The 22,906-nt window shown below is 38.6% G+C and overlaps 1 pseudogene; it reads left to right on the top strand.

The window, feature by feature from the left end:
• Positions 1 to 2,968: 2,968 nt before the first annotated feature.
• Positions 2,969 to 3,388, top strand: LOC149235249 (pyrophosphate-energized vacuolar membrane proton pump pseudogene; annotated as a pseudogene).
• Positions 3,389 to 22,906: the final 19,518 nt, after the last annotated feature.

Genomic DNA, 22,906 nt, shown 5'->3' with positions numbered 1-22,906 from the left:
TCGCCTCCTCCTCCACCAAGGCAACCCCAAATGCCTACCCAACCACAATGCCATCCATCTCCATCTCAATTTCACACCCCCACTCAGCTACCCGTACCTCCATTTCCAAAACCCTGCAATGGAGCAGCTCAACCCAATTGCAAAGCTGAGGCACAACATGTGCAAATGACTCCTTTTGAGCTCAATGATGTTCACCAAAGCTCAGGAAGAGTGTTGCAAAAGAGAGAATCTATTGACAACATTGAAGGACCAAAAGCAAAAGAAGATTCCAAAGAAGAGATCAAAGAACCATGGGCTGCACTTAATGAAGAGAAGAGATCAGAATCAGAGATCGAGAGAGTTCCTTCATGGTTACCATCAAATCTTCCATGTATTCAAGAGAAAGATCAACAAAAAGAGGAAGATCAGAAGGTCATGATAGAAGGTGACATGAAGAATGATCCAGATCAGCAAAAGAACCAAGGATATCAAAGCTATATTGAGATATGGTTTCAGAAGGTCACTAAGTTGCAGCAGTACTTTCTTCCTCAACTTCGTTTGATCCCTTCAAAGCCATATCATTTGGTATCTGAGATCTGGATACTTGTCCAAGCATGCATTTTGAGCCTTCACATCATTTTTTCTCTAATCTCGATGTGCACATGGCTCCATTGGAAGTATTCTTATACTTGAAAATGATTTTGTTTTTCAAGTAGGGTAGGGTAGAAGAAAAAAAAAAGACAAAAAAGAAAAAAAATGAAAATAAGAGAAAAATAAAAATCTAAGGTGAAAACCTCCTCGGAGGCGCCTTAGATTGGCTCATTGATTGAAAACCTCCATGAGGCGGTCAATGGGTTGAAAAAAAAAAGAGAAAAGAGAATAAGATCTCTGGGTGAAAACCTCCCTTGGAGGCGCCCAGGGCAGGCAATTAGGGTGAAAACCTCCATGAGGCGCCCTAGTTGTTTTTCAAAAAAAAAAAAAAGAGAAAAAAGAAAAAGAAAAATAAAGCTAATCTCCATTGAATAATTTCATGTTGCAGCAATGACATTGCAGGTTGCAAGAAGGACGTTTCATGACAGGAGGAGCACTCAAATCAAGGTCAAAGTAATTGTTCTTGTGCCTTCTACAGGAAGCTCTGTATTTCTACAGGAAACATCCTGTAGAACCTTTGGACGAGCCAAATCCAATTTCAAAAGTGAATCTGATGGTGGGAATCTGTTGATTAGGCCTACAAGCACTTGTGTGTCCATCCCTTGCCTTCATCCATCATTTTTTTCACCTCCTTGTGCTTCTCATTGTGCTTCTACAGGAACTTCCTGTAGAAATTGTGGGAAACTAGGCATGCATTTCAAAAAGTGGTTTGGCAAGCATGGTAGCTTCCTCAAGGGTTCAGAAGCCCTCATGCAATCTTCCAACTCCTCCTCCATCATCTCCATACCTGCATCATAGCCAAAATTCATTTTGTCATCCCATGCAACCAAAATGCAAAGTGCCTTGAAGCAAAAACACATAGTGCAGAATTTGTTTTTGCCATAACTTGAAAACCATGCATCCATTTGACAAACCGTTTTATGGGGAATTGTACAAGGTTGATGAAAACATGCCTGAGCAGATTCATGCAATTCCGGTGCACGGTTTCCAAGAAATCAGCCTCCATCACTATCAGCCATTTTTGCGTTTTCTCCATATCCGTGCATCTGTTTCAAAACCTGTTTCATGGGGAGATGCACATGGGTGATAGTAACCTACCCAAGCAGTTTCAGCCGATTCCGATGCACGGTTTCCGAGAAATCGACCTCTGAAATCTTCAGCCATTTTCCATTTTTCTCGAAATCCGTGCATCCATTGATCACGAATTTTCTATGGGAGATGCATAATGATGGTAGGAACATGCTCACCGAGTTTCAGATCAATCCGATCTACCGTTTGGGAGAAATGGCAAAAAGAAGTTCTGGTTTTGTGACCATGCAGCAGCAGCAGCTTGAACGGGCAGAGTTGAACGTGGAAACGATTGCATGCAGCTCAGATCCGGCCAGAGGACACCTGCACAAGGAAAATCAATCAAAAATCATTAGCTACGCCTTCATGCAACCAAGGAATCCAAGCATGCAGCAGCAAAAAGCATCATAGCAGCCAGTCGACTTGCAGGTACGTGACTAAACTAATTCCTCTGTTGCATGAATGTAATTCGAGAACTGCGTGAACAATGAGATGGTTGGATTTAGACAAATTGGTGGCTAGCTAACTAGCCACCCTCATCTAGTTCAACAACACTTGGTGGGTGAATGAGACACGTGCGCTCAGCCATCTCAGGAAGGAAATTGAAAACGGGTAGTGGTGAACAGTTAAACTTCAGCGTGCTTGATGGTAAGTGATTACAGGCAGAGGACTACAGTTCATAATTAGACTACAGTGAGGAACAATACTTCTGGACGCTTGAGGCCACGTACACTTGGCCACTTCTCTCTCTCACGTGAATCACGCCTCAATTGAAGTTGCTTGGCTGAATATTTGCACGCTTTGGGATACGAATTGGTTTTAGTAACAATCTCCTCCACTATAAACCACCATCTAAAAGGTAATTCAGCTTCTAAAGGTGTCTCTTGTTATCCCAAAAAGACCACCAATTCTCAACTGCTTCAATCCGTGCATGCTGCATTCTCTGTGTGCGTTGACATTTTTTTTACAAGTACCTGTGCAACAAAGTGAAAAAAATGAACAAGTACTCATGGAACTCCAGAGACGTTGAAAGATTCAATTGACGTTGTGCAGCACCTTCTTGATAAAATATATTTCTTTGTTTGTTGATGATAACCTTCGGAAGCGTCTAAAAGGAGTCAGAAGAGGATGTAGAAGTAATACTTGACAAGGGAAAACTGTTTCAGATGATGCTGAATCTTCCTGTGCAGCTCTGGTTGTTGCATCCATATCATCATTTGGAAACTCTCATGATCTTACTGCCATGTGTTATCCCTTGCTTATTAGTTCAATGGGTATCATTGCTTGCTTAATCACAACTCTGGTTGCAACTAACATATTTGAGATCAAGGCTGTGAAGGAAATTGAGCTTGCATTGGAAAAGCAACTTATTATCTCCACAGTAGTGATGACTATTGGCATTGCTGCTGTAAGCCTAGTTGCATTGCCTTCATCCTTCACTATCTTCAATTTTGGTGCCCAGAAGGTTGTAAAGAACTGGGAGCTTTTCTTCTGTGGTGCTATTGGTTTGTGGTCTGGCCTTGTTATTGGTTTTGTCACTGAGTACTACACTAGTAATGCTTACAGCCCTATCCAAGATGTTGCTGATTCATGCAGGACTGGAGCAGCAACTAATGTTATATTTGGGTTGGCTTTGGGATACAAATCTGTTATTATTCCCATATTTGCTATTGCAGTAAGCATTTTATGAAGGAAAGAAAGCTGCCGCAGTTGGAAAGTATTATCATGTCAGGAACAGAAACGTGAATCAAGGTTAACCAATGGAAAAACAGTGATTTAAAGGACTGGAAACACTTTTTCCCATCCAGCTTTGGCATGCAATATCTATTCTCGGGCAGTTCATTGTACGTGTGTGCTTTTATAATACATTAGACTTGCCATTTGTGTTGGATTCATCAGCTTATAGGCAGTGCAGTTCAAGGAGAAGGCACCCCCAGCCAAGCAAGTAAAATCAGTGAAATTGGTTCTACAGGAAGCTAGCAGACTGTTTCTACAGGAAGACAGAGACTGTTTCTACAGGAAGCCAGCGAACAGTTTCTACAGGAAAGTTTGAAAAGCGGGAAGCCAAAGGAGAAATCGGCCGAGATGCTAGCCAAGGAAGTCACCAGGGCCATCAAAGACAAGGGGAGAGATTTGGTTGCTCAGAGGATGAGCAACACTTTTAGTAGGGGGGTGATGATGAGCCCCAAAAATGTACAATTATTTGGGCTCATTCAACCTCCTAATTTGGCTTAGTCCACCATTCTCATTTGTTTATTGCATGTTTTTGATTATTTTTATGTTAATAGAGTGAATTTGGTTAGTCATTATGCCAACAAGTCTAATGGGTGCTTTGTGTAGCCTTTTTGGTCAACTTGGAGACAAAATTGAAGGTCTTAATGAGCACTTGGCAGCCAAATTCGTGGGAGAACAAGCTAGAGGATTTGTAGGAAGGTGTCCCCCTCATTTATGGGCCCTTACCTCGAATTCTCCACCATCAACTCGGAGTTCAAAGGCCACCAAATCAATGAGCTCAAGGGCAGCCAAGCAAGTCAAGTTGGACTGTTGTTAACTACAAGTCTTGGGCAGCCAAGTCCCTAAATTTTAGGAGGACTGTTGGGTCCTCAAATTGTATAAATAAGAGGGCTTAAGACCTCATTTCAGTTAGTCATTTTGGGGAGCTAGTGGGTAGTCATTTTGTAGCCAGTTAGTCATTTTGTTTTAGCCATTAGTTAGCTAGTTTGTAGTTCGATTTTTATGCAGTAGATTAGCTTTGCTTTCAGCTCATGCTCAAGTTCTTCTTGTGGACAGTTTTGATGTACTTTTCATTTCTTGATTAATAAAGATGGATCCAACTTTGCACCAGCGCTAAATCTCTCTTGGGAGGCTGTAGTTCTTGGGGTTGGGCCCATCTCAAGCACCCAGTACCTCCCTTGTTTATATTTATGTGTATGCTGTGTTCTTGAAATAAATTCTGCTCTTTAGATCTTGCTTTGTTATTGTAGTTGGTTTTGATGGGTAACGTAGCTTTTTATGCTTAGAATCGATTGGTAGGAGTTTGTATGCATTTAGATCTTTTGGCATGTTCTTGCTCACGTGATGTATATGGTTCTCTTTTCAAACAAGGCTGTTGTTTATTCATTCATTAACAGTTGGATTGAGTTAGCTAGGACTTGGTTTGTTTGCAAGAATTCATTGATTTGTTTGAATAAGCATTGTGCAGGGCATCTCTATCACCTTCATCACCTCCTCGTTCATCTGAGCCTCGTTCAGGTCAGCTCCTGCATCACCAAGCCTGTTTCTTCATCTCCCATCTGCTCTTTTGCCACGTAACCCTACCTTCTTGCTTTTCCATTGCCTAAACCTTCGTTGATGCAAGTCAGCCTTCCACTCCATCCATCAGTTCCTAGGTCACTTCAGACCCCCATCCTACCTCCATAACCATCCATGCCTCTTCCATCAACCATCCATCCTCAAAAATCCAATTCGTAAACATCCTGTAGAAGAATTACAGAACATCCTGTAGAAACTTCTTGTAGAAGCCCCTGCAGACTTCCTGTAGAAGTTCATGAACACGGTTGCATGTCATCCAGACTTTGTGAAACTCTCAGAAAGAATACTGGGGATCCCTTAGACCCTCTCTGTACCATCCCAACCTTTCCCAAAGCATTTCATCCCTTGATCCATCCCTGCACAGTGGAAAACTAGTTAGAAGCACATGCATGATAATTCCAACAACTTAATCAAAAATACAAAAAGATGTTTTCTTCAGATAGTGATAACTTAGACACATGCATTTTACCTTCCTAGAAGTAATGGCATCTCTTTTCGTTGTTTGCGTTCTTTCCTTTGCATTAGTAGGACTAGCTGGTAGAATTAGGGTTTGCTAGGGTTTGTGTTTCCTTTTGGCTTTCAGTTTCTTTTCGCAACTAGATTAGTCTTCTTTAAGTTAGCTTTCGTCCATCATTCATAAAGCTTCTTCTGTGAGCCTATAGAAGTTGGCTTGAGCCCTAGTGGACTTGTGCCAGCTGACCAAGTGACAGCTGCGACAAGAGCTAGTACTTGTGCATACAACACCGTCGCTTCCAAGTTTGTACAAACTACCGGGTTGATAAAATTAGAGATAGGAAGCTCCAGGAGTTGTAGCATTATTGCTACAATACTGGAGCCCACCAGACATCTCTCCATGTGGAGTCTCTAGCCTCTATATAGGCCTTAAACATACAATACCATGGGTCATTACCATGGTTCCCTCATACCATCGAACTAATACCATGGGCCCATTACATTATTACTAACTATTTGTGGTCCCTTACATGATATGGGTTAACCACCTTATTTATTACTATGGCCCATCCCATTATTACATTATTCCCTTGGGTACCTCCCTTTGTACCCCATATTATCCCCCATAGGTATATAACATTCCACCCCCCTTAGCATGTTTCGTCCCCAAAACATGGGAAGAACACAAGTAATAAGATCTACTCAAAAGAGTAGTCCACTGGTACCATGCATGTGCATCTAGCCATCCAAGAGAAAGGTGAACCCTCGATCTCGTTGGTGCCTCGCTCGCTTGAGATGTAAGTTGACCATGGCAGCTCTTCTGTGTTGATGTGTAGTAGGTGGATCTTCACTCCTATCTATATGTCATGCGGGGTTTGTTGTCCTTGTGGCTGATTGGTTGCCATCTTGTTGGTTGTTGTCTTGCGGGGTGATGTGGGTGATGATATGTTGAAGTTTTAACCCACGGTGTCTTTTTCTTTAATTCACCCCTTCTGGAGCCTGACTATTATGTGATGCATGTTGTGGTGCCTTACCTTCCAATATTACTTTAACCACTGAGCCCTCATCTGATGTATCCGCACCTGTAACCTTTTCTGCTTCAGCCTCTATTTGTGTTTCATTGTCGAACATCACTGGCTCATCATCTGATATGTCAGTCCCTGGAACATCTTTTGCTTTAGCCTTTGTGTACTCTATCTGTTTATTGATGGAAATATCCTATAATGTAATTTTCTTCTTTTTATACCAGAGCTTCAGGAATTTCTTCTACACATTAATATTGATAGTACCCACAGATTCCATCCAAGGATATCCCAAAACAACATCCATCTTACCCATATCTGACGTATAAAAATCACCATGCAACACATACTTATCCATTGAAAGCTTCAAATCTTTATAAACTTCCACATCTTGTGTGTTTTCAATGTGTTTCGCTAGCACTTGTAATATTTTTGCCAAATTGACATTTATGAGATTTTTCTTGCAACTAGGATTTATAGACACAATGATCTTCTCCTTCTGAATCAACCCATGAACCTGCAATAAGGAGATACCAGTAGAAAATAACCCCACATGTTTTTCATTATCTTGTTTTCTGGCATGAGACCATCTATCTAAAAGGAATTTTTCAAATTCTTCGTTGGGCAAGTTGGAACACTTATTTTGGTTAAGTAATTCCCACCATGTGGCTGGCTCATCTTTAAATTTAGTCACTACCCAAAATTTCCAATGTTCTGCCCATAAATACTATTGCATTTTTATGTTTTCTTCAATAGTAGGACCATTATCTTTTCCTGTAAAATATGGAGTCACTATGAAGAGAAAAAATAAAAATATAAATAAAAATAATTCATTTACTTGGCGAAAATTTGAAATTGTCACAGTTTAGTCAATATTGCTCAGAATCCCTATTATGAACTATTTTCGGAAATGGAATAACCATTATGTATCTGCTTATGTGATAGAAATCCCGATCCAGGCACTGGAATTTCAGATCTACGTTGCAACTCTCCCGCTGTCACCAAAAATTCTGAAAAAAGAGCTGATTTTAAATCAGCGATATCTCCCTCATCCGGACTCCGATTCAACTGATTTTTTTTTAAGTCATGTATTTTTTCACAAATAATCCAGATATACAATTAAATTCTATATATCTTACACTAGGACGTCCAGGTCTGCGCCGCAAACTCGCTACCCTGAAAAATTGTCTGCAACACCACTGATTTTTAGATCAACGATATCTCCTTCATCAAGACTCCAATTCAGCTAATTTTTTTTTTGAAATAGGATATTTTTTCACAAGCAATCTAGATCTGCAATTATATTTTGCATATTTTGCCCAAAAACGTACGGATCTGATCTACAAACTCATCGCCCCATAAATCCTGCAAAAAATTAAAAAAAAAATTCTCCACTTTGGCCCAAGAAAGTGCTCTGGTACCACTTTTTATAGATCTAACCCAGAAATATATGAGAATACAAATATACCCAGAAATAATAAGATAGAAATAGATAGAAATGCTTCTTTATTGATATCAAAACCCTTAAGATAGGGCAACACCATACATTCACTCCTTAAGGAAGGAGAACTCTCCACAAGCCATATGCTTGTTCATACAATAATCCTTGACATCTCTCCATGTGGAGTCTCTAGCCTCTATATAGGCCTCATACATATAATACCATGAGTCATTACCATGGTTCCCTCATACCATCGAACTAATTCCATGGGCCCCTTACATTATTACTAACTACTTGTGGTCCCTTACATGATATGGGTTAACCACCTTATTTATTACTATGGCCCATTCCATTATTACATTATTCCCTTGGGTACCTCCCTTTGTACCGCATATTATCCCCCCTAGGTATATAACAAAAATTTTCCGAGGCGCTGCCCTGAACCCCATAGAGTGGGGTTACCTGCACCCCTCAAACCCCCTGTGACCCCCCCGCTACGCAATCGGCGCAACGAAGGGGGGGCTCCACCCCCCTCTAACCCCCCGATTAACTACGTGGGCTAATCATGGAAGGAATATAACACAACCCAACATCTTGATCAAATTCCAAAGTGATCCAAGAATATTCTAAGTGTCTAAGAAAGATAGATAGAGAGAGAGAATGATGGGAGAGCTCCAAAAATGAACTGACCGAAGGTTACAAACTGGTCCTCATAATCCTTTTATCAATTAGGCCTCTATTTTCTTGATTTTCCATTATTTTCCTTCAATTTCCTCCTCACATGCAACATGTAACCTTTCAACCTCCTTTTATCCTAATTTCCATTATTCTAATAAATAAATGTGCCAAAAATGTTGTTTTTCCTTTCCAAAACCTTTTCCATTGCCTTTGTCAATTTCCTTAGCCATAATAAATTGAATGAACACCCACTAGAATGTTTTTCCCGACATTCATCTTGGAATAAGTGTCCCATCAACCGTGGTTATTGTTTTTCCTTTTGTAACTTTTATTACATGGAATTTCCACCAAAGTTGTTACAGAACCCTCCCCCTTGAGGGACACTATCCTCAGTGTTCAACCATACCTATACCTCAGCAAAACCGTTGAAAAACAAACATACTTCCCTTGGAGTTGTATAACATAGCTCGATGCACTATTTACAATGATCGCCATGCTGAAAGAAAACCAACATGGCAACATAACAACATGACAACTATAATGGCATGAACCCCATACCACTTATTAGAGATTTAAAACATATTTCATGGTGGTATTTACATCCATATACATATGTACATATACAAAACATCACCAAACATGTGCCAAAACATATACCAAACATCATACCAAAATTTCTTTGCCTCAACCAGAAAACAATGAATGATATATAGCCCAGATCTGATCCTCCATCTCCCATATAGCTTCATCGGGCCCAAAGTACTTCCATTGCATTTGAGCCTCCTTGATTGCTCGGTTCTAGAGCATGAGCCTTTTTCTGCAATATATACTAAGAATTTGGATAGAATTCTCCATCTAGTTCAACCTGTAATACAAACCACTCAATCACATGATCAACATATTTAACATACTTCTTAAGTAGTTACACATGGAAAACATCATGGACTTTCATTGTAAGAGGCAGTGCAAGTCGATAAGCTACTGGCCCAATCCTCTGAATAATCCTAAGATGTCCACAAAACCGTGGTGCCAGCTTGGCACATTATCCAACCCGTAAGGAGTTCTTCTTTGGTTTGATGCGCAAGTACACATATTTAGTAGCCTAGAACTCCTTGAACAACATGTTATGATTTGCATAGCTCTTTTGCCTATCTTGTGTTTCTTTCAAATTCTTCTTGATTACGTGCATTTCTTGTTCCATTTCCGCCAACATGTCGAGTCTAATCAACACCATGTTAATTGGATCACTCCAACTAATGGAAGTATTACAACTCTACCCATATAGTGCCTCAAAGAGACTCATCCTCAATGACTCTTGATAACCATTGTTGTATGTGAACTTAACTAATGGAATATACTCCTCCCATTTTCTATGTTGGTGCATCGAGTATATCCTCAACATATCCTCTAATATCATGTTGACCCTCTCTCTCCGTCCATTTATCTGTGGAAGACAATTTATACTAAAGGCCAACTCTGTGCCCAAACCTGCAACCAACTCCTTCCAAAACATGAAAGTGAACTTCACATCCCTGTCTGACACACTCTTCTTTGGAACTCCATGCAATCTAACCACATCTCAAATGAATCCTTGTGCTACATTGCTAGTTGAGAATGTAGACTTCACTGGAATGAAGTGTTTAACCTTTGTCAACTTTTCCACAACAACCATTATGGAATCATTTTGTCTCATTGTCCTTAGAAAACTTGTGATAAATTCCATGGAAATGACCTCCCATTTACACTCTAGAATCATAATTGGCTGTAGCAGTCCACCTAGTTGCCTACACTCTGCCTTCACCTACTGACAATAAAAACACCTAGCCACAAACTCTGCTACATCATTTTTCAGATTCAACCAATAATAAAATTTCTTCCCTGCGTTCAATGTTTTTTGATATCCCGGGTGACCTGAATATGTTTTCACATGAAACTCCCTCAAAATCACCTTCTTGATCTCATTGTTATCTGGCACATATATCTTGTCTCTAAACCTAACCAATCCATCTTCTATAAGATGATAGTCCACATCCTATGCACCTGCACATGTACCTGTACCTATAACACTACCTGTACTCTGCTACAACCTATGCACAATCTCCATATACCTAACATCCTATTGACCTCCCTGCAAGATCCTATCATGTAGATCTGTCCCATAGGAACTCATAGCTTGTATATTTTACTTGTATTTGTCTGCTAAGAGCATCTTCCACCATGTTCTCCTTTCCTTTGATGTATCTAATATCAAAATAAAACTCATTGATCATTTCCAACCATCTAGCGTTCCTGGTGTTCAGTTTCAGCTGGTCAAACAAGTATCTCAACGCACTGTGATAACTCATCAATACAAACCTCCTAGCAAGAAGATAGTTCGTCCACATCTCCAACACATGTATGGTCGTTGCTAGCTCAAGATCATGTGTTGAATAGTTCTTCTCATATTCATTTAGTTTCTGTCACACATAGCACACTATTTGTCCTTATTGCATAAGGACTCCACCAAGTCCTCTCTTACGAGCATCTATACATACTACAAACTCTTTGTCTGGATATGCAGTCTTTAACACTAGTGCATGTGTCAACAGTTGCTTAAGCTTCTCAAAACTGGCCTCACACTCCTCTGTCCCTTCAAAATTCTTCCCTTTCCTCTCCAATGATGTAATAGGATAAGCAATATGCGAGAATTTCCTTCTGAACCTCCTGTAATAGTCTGCCAACCCCACCTCATCCACATTCATGGAAGCTGCCCACCCTATGATAGCTCTTATGTTTTCCAAATCCACTGTTATGACCTCCTTGGAGACATGTCCTAAATAATGTCCCTCAAACTAAAATAAACTGCACTTGCTAAGATTAACATACAACTGATGCTCTCTCACCAATCTCAACATTGTGGCCAAATGCTCGGCATGTACTTCCTCATTTTTAGAATATACCAATATTTCATCAATGAACACAATAACAAAATTATCCAAATATAGATTCAACACATTATTCATCAAGCACATAAATGTAGTTGGAGAATTAGTCAAACCGAATGGAACTATAACAAACTCATAATGCGCATAACTGGTTCAAAAAGTTGTCTTGTAAATGTCCTCCTCTTTAATGTGTGCTTGATGGTATCTAGATCTCAAGTCAATCTTCGAGAACACTACTGCTCCCTTCAACTGATCGAACAAGTCGCCAATCCTCGGCAATGGATACCTATTCTTGATGGTCACTTTGTTCAACTTCTTGTAGTCAATACACAATTTGTGAGTACCATCCTTCTTTTCAAAATCAATACCAGTGTTCCACATGGTGATACACTTGGCCTAATGTATCCCTTGTCCAACATTTCCTTCAACTACAAATTCAACTCTACCAACTCAGTTGTGCTCATCCTGTAAGGTGCTTTCGATGTTGGAGCTTCCCCTGGCACTAACTCAATAGAAAATTCTACTTCCCTATGAGGTGGAAAATCTAAAATCTCTACGGGGAACACATCTTGAAACTGTTGTAGAACTGGGTACCTTCTCAAAACATCTACATCCTCAACTTCCTTACCTTTGTCACTAGAAATATGCATTGCAAATAACAAACACCCTTTTCTATGACTGTGGTTTGCCTCCATAGTTGTCACCATCCTAACTGATGTGGCTTTCTTCTTTCCCTGTAAGACTCTTGGTTCTCCATTATCATCCACAAACTCAATGAATTTTTCATAAAAATCCACCTTGTTCCTATGAAGGTATAGCCAGTCCATACCCAATAGCATACTATATGATCCCAATGGTAATACATTCAAATGTGTTTCAGTAGGCATACCATTCAAATCAAATGCATAATCTATTACCCAATGATGAACTCGCTTCTTTATATATGTAGCCAACTGTACTAACCAAGATTCTGCATGCACTTCTTTATTGAAACCACACTTATCCACCAAGTTAGTGCCAACATAGCTATAATTAGATCTAGGTTCAATCAAAATATAAACAACTTGATCACAAAGCTTACCATCCATCTCAATGATAGATGCTTGATGGTCTTCTTGTATTTTATCTAGCGCTGCATAGATACGAGGAACGCTCTGACCACCATCCCCAATAGTCTACGCCTCCTGTGCACTATATATCTGAGGCCTACCACCCTGATTTTGTGGACAATCTTTCTTAAGATGTTCCTTACCACATGTCCAACACTCCAACCATCTAGTACTATCACCTCTATGTTTCTATTGTGATCTATGTCCCTATCTATCTGCATTGAACTTCTTTTGTGGTGCCACATTTTCTTTCTCTTCTGCATTCGGAGGCCTTATTCTTTTCGACTGCAATTTACCCTTACCTTTATCCTTATCCTTCCCTTTCCATCCTTGCTAATATTCATTCTTACACTTTGAATGTTCACAACAATGCTTCAATTCCCCAATAACTTCCTCAAGTGACTAAGTCTCATCATACTTAGTTCGATCTCTAAATGCTAATGGAAAACCACTAACAAATCGTTGAACTTTAGCCTTCTCATCTTTAAGATACGGTATATACCTCAATAGCTACAGAAACTTGGTCATGTACTCTTCATCTGTCATTGATCCCATCTTTATCTCATATAATTCCTTGACCTTACTATCGTAGTACCTTTTTGACAAGTACTTCTTCCTAAAAAGCTTCTTGAACTCATGTCAAGTCAATTCATTCGTCTTGATGTCTATGGTCCGCTTCACATCTTCCCATCAGATGTTTTCTTTACCTCTCAAGCTGAGATAGCTACTCTGGCCTTCATATTATCTGTGTAATTATGCAACTCAAATAAATTCTTCATCCCAAGTATCCAAGCCTCTACATATTCTGACTTCTTCACATCTCCATCAAAAGTAGGTGGTTTTGATTTCTTAAATTCATCTAGGAAGTATCCCCTATCACTCCTCCTGTAAGGATGATAAAAATGATGATCTTGATGCCTATCAGAACTAGAACTATAATAGTGTTTGTATCCATCACCTCTCCTATCTGGAGTATCCAACAATCTACCATATGTCCCATTAGTTATGTCTTCATTTCCATGGTTTATCTAAAGTGGCCCTTGTCACTGCAATTCTGACAAACTTTAAAGGAGTATCACATTGACCTCTGCTTGTTTCTCTTGTGCCTGCATGATTTTATCATTGTCCACCTTAAAACTCCTTATTTATTCATTCAAGTTTCTCAATGTGTATTCTAAGTCAAAAGAGTTCCCAACACCACTATTGATCTTATTCATACAGATTATATTTGTAGTCTACCATCTTGCTAGCCATTTTGATCTCTTTCCTACAAGGCATACTATGTCATCTAAACTAAATCACAATAAACCAACATACCTTGGAAAATTTTCGGGAGGATATCATGTCGGCAAGATCAATCAAGTCAGCTAATGCATGTATAACATAATCATGACAACATATATACATATAATACATAATCACATAACCATATAACCATCATTCTAGCTAGAGTCTAGTCATGATCATACCAACTAAACATACCATGACCTCATGCATGAAAAGTGTCAGTTTGAGGGGGCTTGACCTAGGTTCAGATTGTGCTGCACACCAAAAAAACCCTCAACTATTGGACCTTTCGACAACGACCCGCAAGAAGGTCGTAGTCTCACCCAAAGAAATTATGGGAGGTTGCAGAACCAGGCTTCTGCAACTGAAGGGATGTCCGTGAAGTGACATCATGTATTTACTTCTACTTTATATCAATCTTATAACTTTTCATGCATAAGCACTTCGTGCATATGGTTAATTAACATAAATTCATAAATTCTAACACATAATAGTATATCTTACAAGTATTCACATAATTAAATGAAAAGCATACATAATCATATACATAACAATAGACAAATAACATATAGAGAGATACAATACTTCACCAAAACTTCTTCTTTATTAAACAGATTTTCAATTACATTCACTTCTCTGACCTATGCACCCAGATGTAGGTGGTCTGCACACTCAGTTGTAGACTCTTCAAGGTCTCTGCACACTCAGTTGTGGATCCTTCTCCAAAACCACAGAGTACAGACACAAAAATAGAGATTCACTTATGCCTCTATGATTAAGATTCTACTATTATTATCCTTTACAAAGCATTACATATCCTTATATACCATTCATTTATACAAAAACCATGGTCCACATACCATGGATCCATAAAACAAGGACTACTACCTGATACCCATTTCAAAATAAGGGCTTTGTCCCATCTCCAAAGCCTTAAAAGTCTGTGTGATGAATATATCTCTGCTAGCTTCGTGCGGTCCACTCCTTTCGTATGCTATTTTACCCAAAACATGGAAAAAATTGGGCCATGACCAACAACAAAAACAACCACACCAATGTACACTGGCAATAAGAAAGCATAACAATATGTAACCAATCATACACTCATGACGACACACTTCAAAAAAAAAACATCCTCTTTCACATGGCAACGTCGCTACAACCATGAACAACACCATGCATATGCAGTAAGTATATATACCATAGGATGATTAACACATGTGCAACTGACATGAATGCATGACCAACGCACACCACTGATCCAAGTGGATATTGGTGGCCACCCACAAATTCCACTTGGACCCCGCCATTGCTTCTTTCAGTTTTTCAATTTCCTTAATTATATCACAGTTTACTATTTTTAGCAGTTTTTCGGGTCCTAAACTTTCGTAGCCGTTTTGAGGCCCTAAACGACGTTTTTTTGGAAATCTACCGCCAATGATTTTCTATCTAAAAACATATTTTTTGTCGTAGTTCTCAGAGAGATCTTTCCAACGAATTATCATGCACATCAAACGGAGATAATGTGACCAAGTTGCGACCCCCGTAAGTTGGATGACCAACTCACCCCAACGGGGCCCATAAACTCTTGGTGTTACATCTCCTCGGGTTATGGTTTTGGTTGCTTAGGGTTTGCTCTTATTGTTCAATAATAAAAAGGCCCTTGAGCCTCATTGTAAGGCAGTTCAGAGGCATGTATCCACCACATCTCTTCTCAGAGATAAGTTACCATCGCCCTAGCTGGTTTATTTCAATTTCTATTTTTAAGCATATTTCAGTATTTTTTTTTTTTTTTTCACATGTGGTTCACGGATACCCATGGTCAATGGGCAGCCGATACGTCCACGGTAAGAACTGGGTAGCTCGACCCCGAAGGGGAGCACACCCCTCAGCCTACGCTGACCTGACCCCAAGAGCTTTCGGGAATTGACCCTGTGACCTCCCAATTGGCGAGGCACTGATTTGACCGATTGAGCTAACTCTTGGGGCTTATATTTCAGTATTTTACATTAATGAAATGAAGTATTATTTCCACTGCATCTCTGTGTTTATGGTTATATTTGTAATTTGTTGCATTCTTGTTTAAATCTGGATCAACCACCCATCTAGTCCAAGGGTAAACCATGCACTCATACCACTCTATAACACCCTCCTCCTGCATCTACCCAAGTAACCATCCAGCTGGGGTAAACACGTGATGAGAGGATACTATGATGGGATTCAACCTCTTATATGACCTTAAGTAAGTGGAATCAATGGAAACACAACATACATACCTTCCAAACCAACATGAGGACTCCCAGGAACCATCCCAACCTTTCCGACAACCAACCCTTGGGTCCCACTGATTTTTTAGACCAATTAACCCTTGGACTCTCCCATGATATGGGCATGCCTACATCTAGAGGGCTCTGGATGCTCCCACAGCATGGCATGCCAGCATCCAAGGACTATTTTTCTCAATGTTGTGCCAATGTCCCCAGGATTTGAGCCACTTTTTCAGGCCCAAAGCCCAGGTCACTGCCTAGAATTAAATGACACCTTCAGAACAAAAGGATAACAAGGTAATGTTGATACAAATGTAATTACTTGAACAAGGGCTTAACTAGACCCCTACTAGCCATGATAAGAATTTCTTCAAACATATCACAAATATTTAATGTACAAGTGTAAATAGTATATTTAAGCATAGGGGTCTTATACTTATATGAGAATCACTAAGAAGCATTGTTCCCTTATATCATTAGCTACATTATCATCTATTAGGTCATAGATACATTATTCATTCATTTACAAAGCAAAACATGAGGAAATTCATACATCATCACTATCATAATACATGCTTATAACCAAAATAATAATAACATAAATATCAAGGATACATCGACCATAAAATCCACATATAAACAAGTACATTTATACTTAAGATATCAAGGAGAAAACCTCTTATTAATGAATTCAAAATCCAACCCGGGATGGGCCTACCACATTCCACCTGAACATAGAATGGATTGATCTAGGTGGATGTGGTGGCCACCCACCTATCCCATTTGGACCCCCACAACTGTCTCTTTCAGTCTTTTCAGTTTCCTAAATTGTAGCACAGTTTACTATTTTTAGCAGTTTTTCGGGTCCTGAACTTCCAGAGCCGTTTTGAGGCCCTAAACGATGTTTTTTGGGAAATTTGGGGGCAATATGGGTCCATGGTCTAATTTTTCCCTTCCCAAAGTGGTAGTTCTCGGATAGATCTTTCTAACAAGCTATTGTACACGTCAAATGGAGATCGTATGCCAAAGTTACGACCCCGGCAAGTTGATGTACCAATTTACTCAAACAAGGCCCACAGTTTGGCATTTCATCTTCTAGGGTTAGGTTTTGGAATGTTGAGGGTTTTCCATTGTTTCTCAACAATAAATAGGCCTTCGAGCCTCATTGTAACACAATTTAGAGGCATGTAGCCGCCACACCTCTCCTCAGAGATAAGCTACCATCGCCCTAGCTGTTTATTTCCATTTCGGGTTGTAAGTATTTTCCATTAATGAAATGAAGTATTATTTCCATTGCATATCTGTCTTTATGGTTATCTCTGTATTTTATTGCATTCCTGTTTAAGTCCAGATCATGGATGAGCCAAATCTCTCTTCAGCCATTCACCCCCATGCCATATTCCAAGCACAAATGTGGGACTCAAACCAAAAGAACCAACTAGGGCATCCCGAGGCTAAACCACCTCACCCTCATCAATGGAAACTATTCTTTACCGTAATCCATCCCGGATCACTATGCCAACACAATAAACATGTAATAACAGGCTTTGCCATGATCTCCACCAGATCACTAAGCCAAAAAAGCATGGATACCACCATATTTCTCCACCTACACTATGAGTAATTTTCTTGTCTCTTAGCCTCTCAAACTCTACTACAATCCACATTGAATCACTAGGCTCTAAACTGAGACCTACTCTCTAGGATTTACTTCATATCCCATCCCATGATTACGACACTTGATGGAGAGGCCTCTAGGCTTTACCATATATCTAACCATTCACAGATTGATGATTCCTAGGCCCACCAAGGCAACAAAAAGTTTTGCTTTACTGCAACCCACAATTTGGTTCAGGGGTCACTAGGCCATGTTTTCTATCATTCAAAGATCTGCCTCACTTAGCTTCGAATCCATCTCGCAATTCAACTCAATAAAAACATGAGAACACCATCACACCATGGTTGTTCGTAAATGGCAAGGCTATGCAAGGCTATTCTGAAAAGATTGTCACGCCTAGCAAAACCCATTTCATAATAGCAAAATAACCACATGAAAAACCATGCATACCAAATCTAGCAAGGAAAACACACATGAAAATCGATACCTGCAAAGAATCCTAGTGTAGCTACTTGATCCTTCTCTTCCTTACTTTCTCCTTCCTTCCTCTTGCCTTCTTTTCCTTTCTTGATGCAATGCCAAAGTGCTCCAAGAAAACTCTAAGTGTCAAAGAGAGAGAGAAAGAGAGAGAGAGAATAATGAGAGAGCTCCAAACTAAACTGACAAAAGGTTACAACTGATCCTCAGAAGCCTTTTTATCAATTAAGGCTCTATTTTCTTCATTTTCCATTATTTTCATTCAATTTCCTCCTCACATGCAACCTTTGACCTTTCACCTTCATTTTCTCCTAATTTTCATTATTTTCATAAATAAATGTGTCAAAAATGCCATTTTGCCTTTCCAAAGCCTTTTTTATTGCCTTTTCCAATTTCGTTAGCCATAATAAATTGAATGAACACCCACTATGATGTTTTTCCCAACATTTAGCTCGGAATAAGTGTCCCATCAACCGTGGTTATGATTTTTCCTTTATTAAATTTTATTACATGTAATTTTCACTGGGGATGTTACAATAGCAATTAAAGCCACATAATAACAAATATAGTTACTCATCAAAGACAAGAGAAACTTATCTTTTATTAACCATATGCAAAATCCAACAAAATCGGGGACTTTCAAGTACAACCTGACCATAGATTGGCTGAAGTGAATCTTTCTTTCAGTTAATCACCCCTGTGCCATATTACAAGCATGAATGTGGGATCTCATGGGATAAACCAATCTATAAAAAACCAAGGGAATCCATAAGTTAAACCACCTCCACCCTCACCATACCATGATCTCACCTAAACTGGTCCCGAGACCACAAAACCAAACCGAGCTTGGATGCCTCAGAATTCCTTCACCATCCCTTGAGGAATTTTCCTGTCTCCACCCACATGTCGAGATCTTCCTGGAGAAAACCATATCGACCCCCACTCCTTGGCATTTTCCTGAGATCACCTCATTCAGATCCAAAACCTTCCATAAATCCAAAGCTAAACCAAGAAAGAATCCCATCACACCATGGCTATCCGAAAATGGCAAGGCAAGGCTAAAAACCGCTGTCGAAACCCAACAAAACCCATGCCAATTACAACAAATGAACCAAATACACATGTGCATATACCATGCATGCTAAAACTAGCTAGGAAATCATACATGCAACCTGTTACCTGCAATTATCCTGCTGAAGATGCTTGATCCAACCTTTCCTTTCTTGATCATTTCTTTATTTTTCTCTCCTGGTCCTTCCCTTGCTTTCATTATCCTTCCTTTGTTTGCTTTCTTTCCTTCTTCTCTTGGTGCTCTTCCCTTGTCTGAGACTGATCCCAAAATTGAACTAACAAAAGGCCCCAAACCGATGCTCTGATGTCTTTTTATTATTGATGCCTCTAATTTCTTCATTTTCCTTCAATTTCCTCCTCACATGCAATTTGTGACCTTTAACCTCCATTTTCTCCTATTTTCCTTTATTTTCATAAATAAATTACTAATAATGGATATTTTTCCTTTTCCAAAGCCTTTTCCATTGCCTTTGCCAATTTTCTTTAGACATAATACACAACAAGTGATGCCCAGAAAGATGTTTTTCCCAACATTCCTCTTGGAATGAGTTTCTCGTGACCTTGGTATTATTTTTCCTTTATTAACTTTATTACATGAGCTTTTAACCTGGGGTTGTTATAGTCATTCTTATATCATGAAGCTCATTTCTCAAGCTCATGACATGACCAATATTTTTAACAATATATAACTTATTTATGGCATCATACATCTTTGAAGTGTCAAGCTTTGATGTGTATGGAACATAATGGTCCTTGATGGAGTACATGATAATGTTCATGGTGGTGATGTCATCTTTCTTGTACTTCTTCTTTCCAGCTTTATTTGTAGGTTCAGTCACTTTGCCTTGCACAATTACCTAAATATCTTTTGTTTCAAAAATTAGGTCACTTCTTGTCTTCCAAGCCCTAAAGTTAGTGGTCCCCTCTAACTTGTTCTTTGATTTCACAGTAGAGGCTATGGATGCAACTTGAATATGAATATAGGATTTGTTCAAGGTGATCTTAAGATAGGTGTTTTCAAGAAGTGATCTTTGTGATACTTCCTTTACCAAAACGTTGATACCACCTTGATTTTTCAATACAATTGATACAAGTACTTTATTTCTCAACTATGGTAATTACTTGCGAATATATATTCTAATTCTTTTATCTTCATTAAGTAATCACACTTCAGAAACTCAGCAAATAACCATAAAAAGAAAGTAGATATCACAATGTGTGTGAGAGAAAGTTATGCGACTGATAAGTGTGTATGAAAAATGAAAAAGTTCGAGTGAATTTTATTTAATAGATGTGCCTCTTAAATTAAATAACTTCTATTTGTAAATTAAATTCAAGTAAGTCTTCAAATTTACATTTTTACTCATATTTTTCAAATTGTTGGAGATCACGTAAAAAATGTTGGACATTAACTCTTGGTAAGTATATTTATTTACATCTTGTTCCTATTATGTCTTTTATACAAATATTTTCTTAAATTATGGCGGGTAAATGGTAAATATGTTATTGAAGTGAGAATGATATTTTTTCAATGATCATAATTTTAGGTAGTTTCTAATTTAAAATTTATTTATTTTTCATGTTTTTACATAGTATCATAAAAACATCAAGGATTATGAAGACCAACCATAGCTACAATCTTCAACAAAGTCATCCCTTGACCTTCCCACAAATATTCTTCTATGTTTTCTAGATCATTATGTGGGTTGATACTCTTCTTGGAGGGAGAGAATCTCCTGACACCTCTTTGTCTTGTGAAAGGGGAGAGGGCATTCCTTCAAAATGTTCCTTGTCTTGTGGCACCTCCTACATCAAAATGATTCCTTCATAGTATAAAATTTGTATATGAGAGTAGTTGTGCCTCCCAATTTCCACTTTTGCTACCAAACCATCCCGTGTGTCCATATTTAAGAGAATGTGGGCCATAGTCATCACTCCTGTCTCAAGGAATGACATATTTGTGTCCATAAATTCCCTGAGCTAATTCTGTATGACTCAAAATAACTTCCATAACCAAAACTACTTAGGTAACCCTGGAAAACACACCCAAATTGGCACTTTCTCCATAACTTCTTTCATGGCATCGAAAAGGGGTGATGGTATCTTGAGAAGAACTAGTGTTGAATTGATGGCCCACTTATTCGACAAAACCTAGGATGCATGTTGGCCAAATTTAACAGGAAGTAAAGCAACCCTCTAGCTAGAGTGGTCACTGTTAGAGATGAATCACTCTATTTCCCCCACACCTCCTTCACCCAATCTTGGAGAAACTTGATATTGAAATGATGTCCCCTAGCTCATCCTATCACTACCAATTTCATTTTCCTTTCAACTTCATGCACCAAAACATCCTCACCAAGGACCATCCTATAGCCCCCTTTATTAATATTGGCACACTTAGTTTTATTCTTCTTTTTATCACTCCTAAAGGCTTGTCCCACTTCTTCCTTCATTCTTTCACTATGAATTGGTTCCTATGAAACCTTTCCCTTCAAGTTACACACCTCATGTTCATGTTAAAGGGTTTTTACCGTAAAGACGATGCATTCCAAGAATTGTAACAAGTCTACTTGAAAATTTTGGTATGGAATACCTCCAGGGTGAAAGCATGGAGCTAAGTTACAATTTTTGGTGAAAGAGGGTGCATTTGGGTAGAAAAAACAATGGCTCGATCGAGTCATTTAAGCTCTTGATCAAGCCTTTTTTAAGCACTCAATCTAGCTCATTGGGCGCTAAAAAGGTAGCTCGATCAAGGTTTAAAAACTAACCCTTGATCAAGATATAATACTCGATCGAGCCATTTTTTTAATATATACCTCTGTCGCGGTCTACATACACCATTTGTACAGACCACGGGAGCTCTACTGAGAGTATTGGAGCTCGATCGAGTGATGGAGCATTCAAATCAATCTCGTGAACCATCCCGCCAATGTCGGAGAGGCTCAAACGAAGGTAGGTATTCTATCATTTGTCTTTCCTATTTAATTTTTTTTGTAAAATCTATCGAACTAATTAAAAGAAAAAAATAAACATGTACAAAAACCATGAAAACTGATAAATTAGAAAAAAAAAAAAACCATACAAAAACCACAAAAAAAAACTCTTCAGAAAAAACTTAGAAAATCACAAAACCAACCAAGAAAACCATAAAAAAAGCCTTCAAAACAACTTAGAAAACCACAAAACTAACCTAGAAAATCATCAAGAAAACCCTCCAAAACATCCTAGAAAACCATTTGAAACCACCAAAAAAACTATCATTTAAGTTTTAAATTTGTTTCTTGTTTGCAATGTTTTGTTTATTAAATGCATATTTTTTATGATTTTGAATGGTAAAGACATTTTTTTCTAATTATTTTAGGTTTTAAAAAATAAATTTAGGAATTTTATGAAATAAATTTTCATTTTATTTTTTGTTTTTTGTTATTTAAAATACATTTCAAATTTCCAGCAAATTTGATGGAAATAGACACCAAAAAACTACAAAACATAAAACAACAAAACTATAGCCAATAAATAAGTAAATTAGGAGCTTGAGATTGACATGAT

This window comes from Pinus tabuliformis, chromosome 8, assembly GCF_031772625.1.
Source record: "Pinus tabuliformis cultivar Carrire ecotype Pingquan chromosome 8, CPIR1, whole genome shotgun sequence".
Classification (NCBI taxonomy): domain Eukaryota; kingdom Viridiplantae; phylum Streptophyta; class Pinopsida; order Pinales; family Pinaceae; genus Pinus; species Pinus tabuliformis.
The sequence above is the reverse complement of the archived record's forward strand: the minus strand, read 5'-3'. Positions and strand labels throughout refer to the sequence as shown.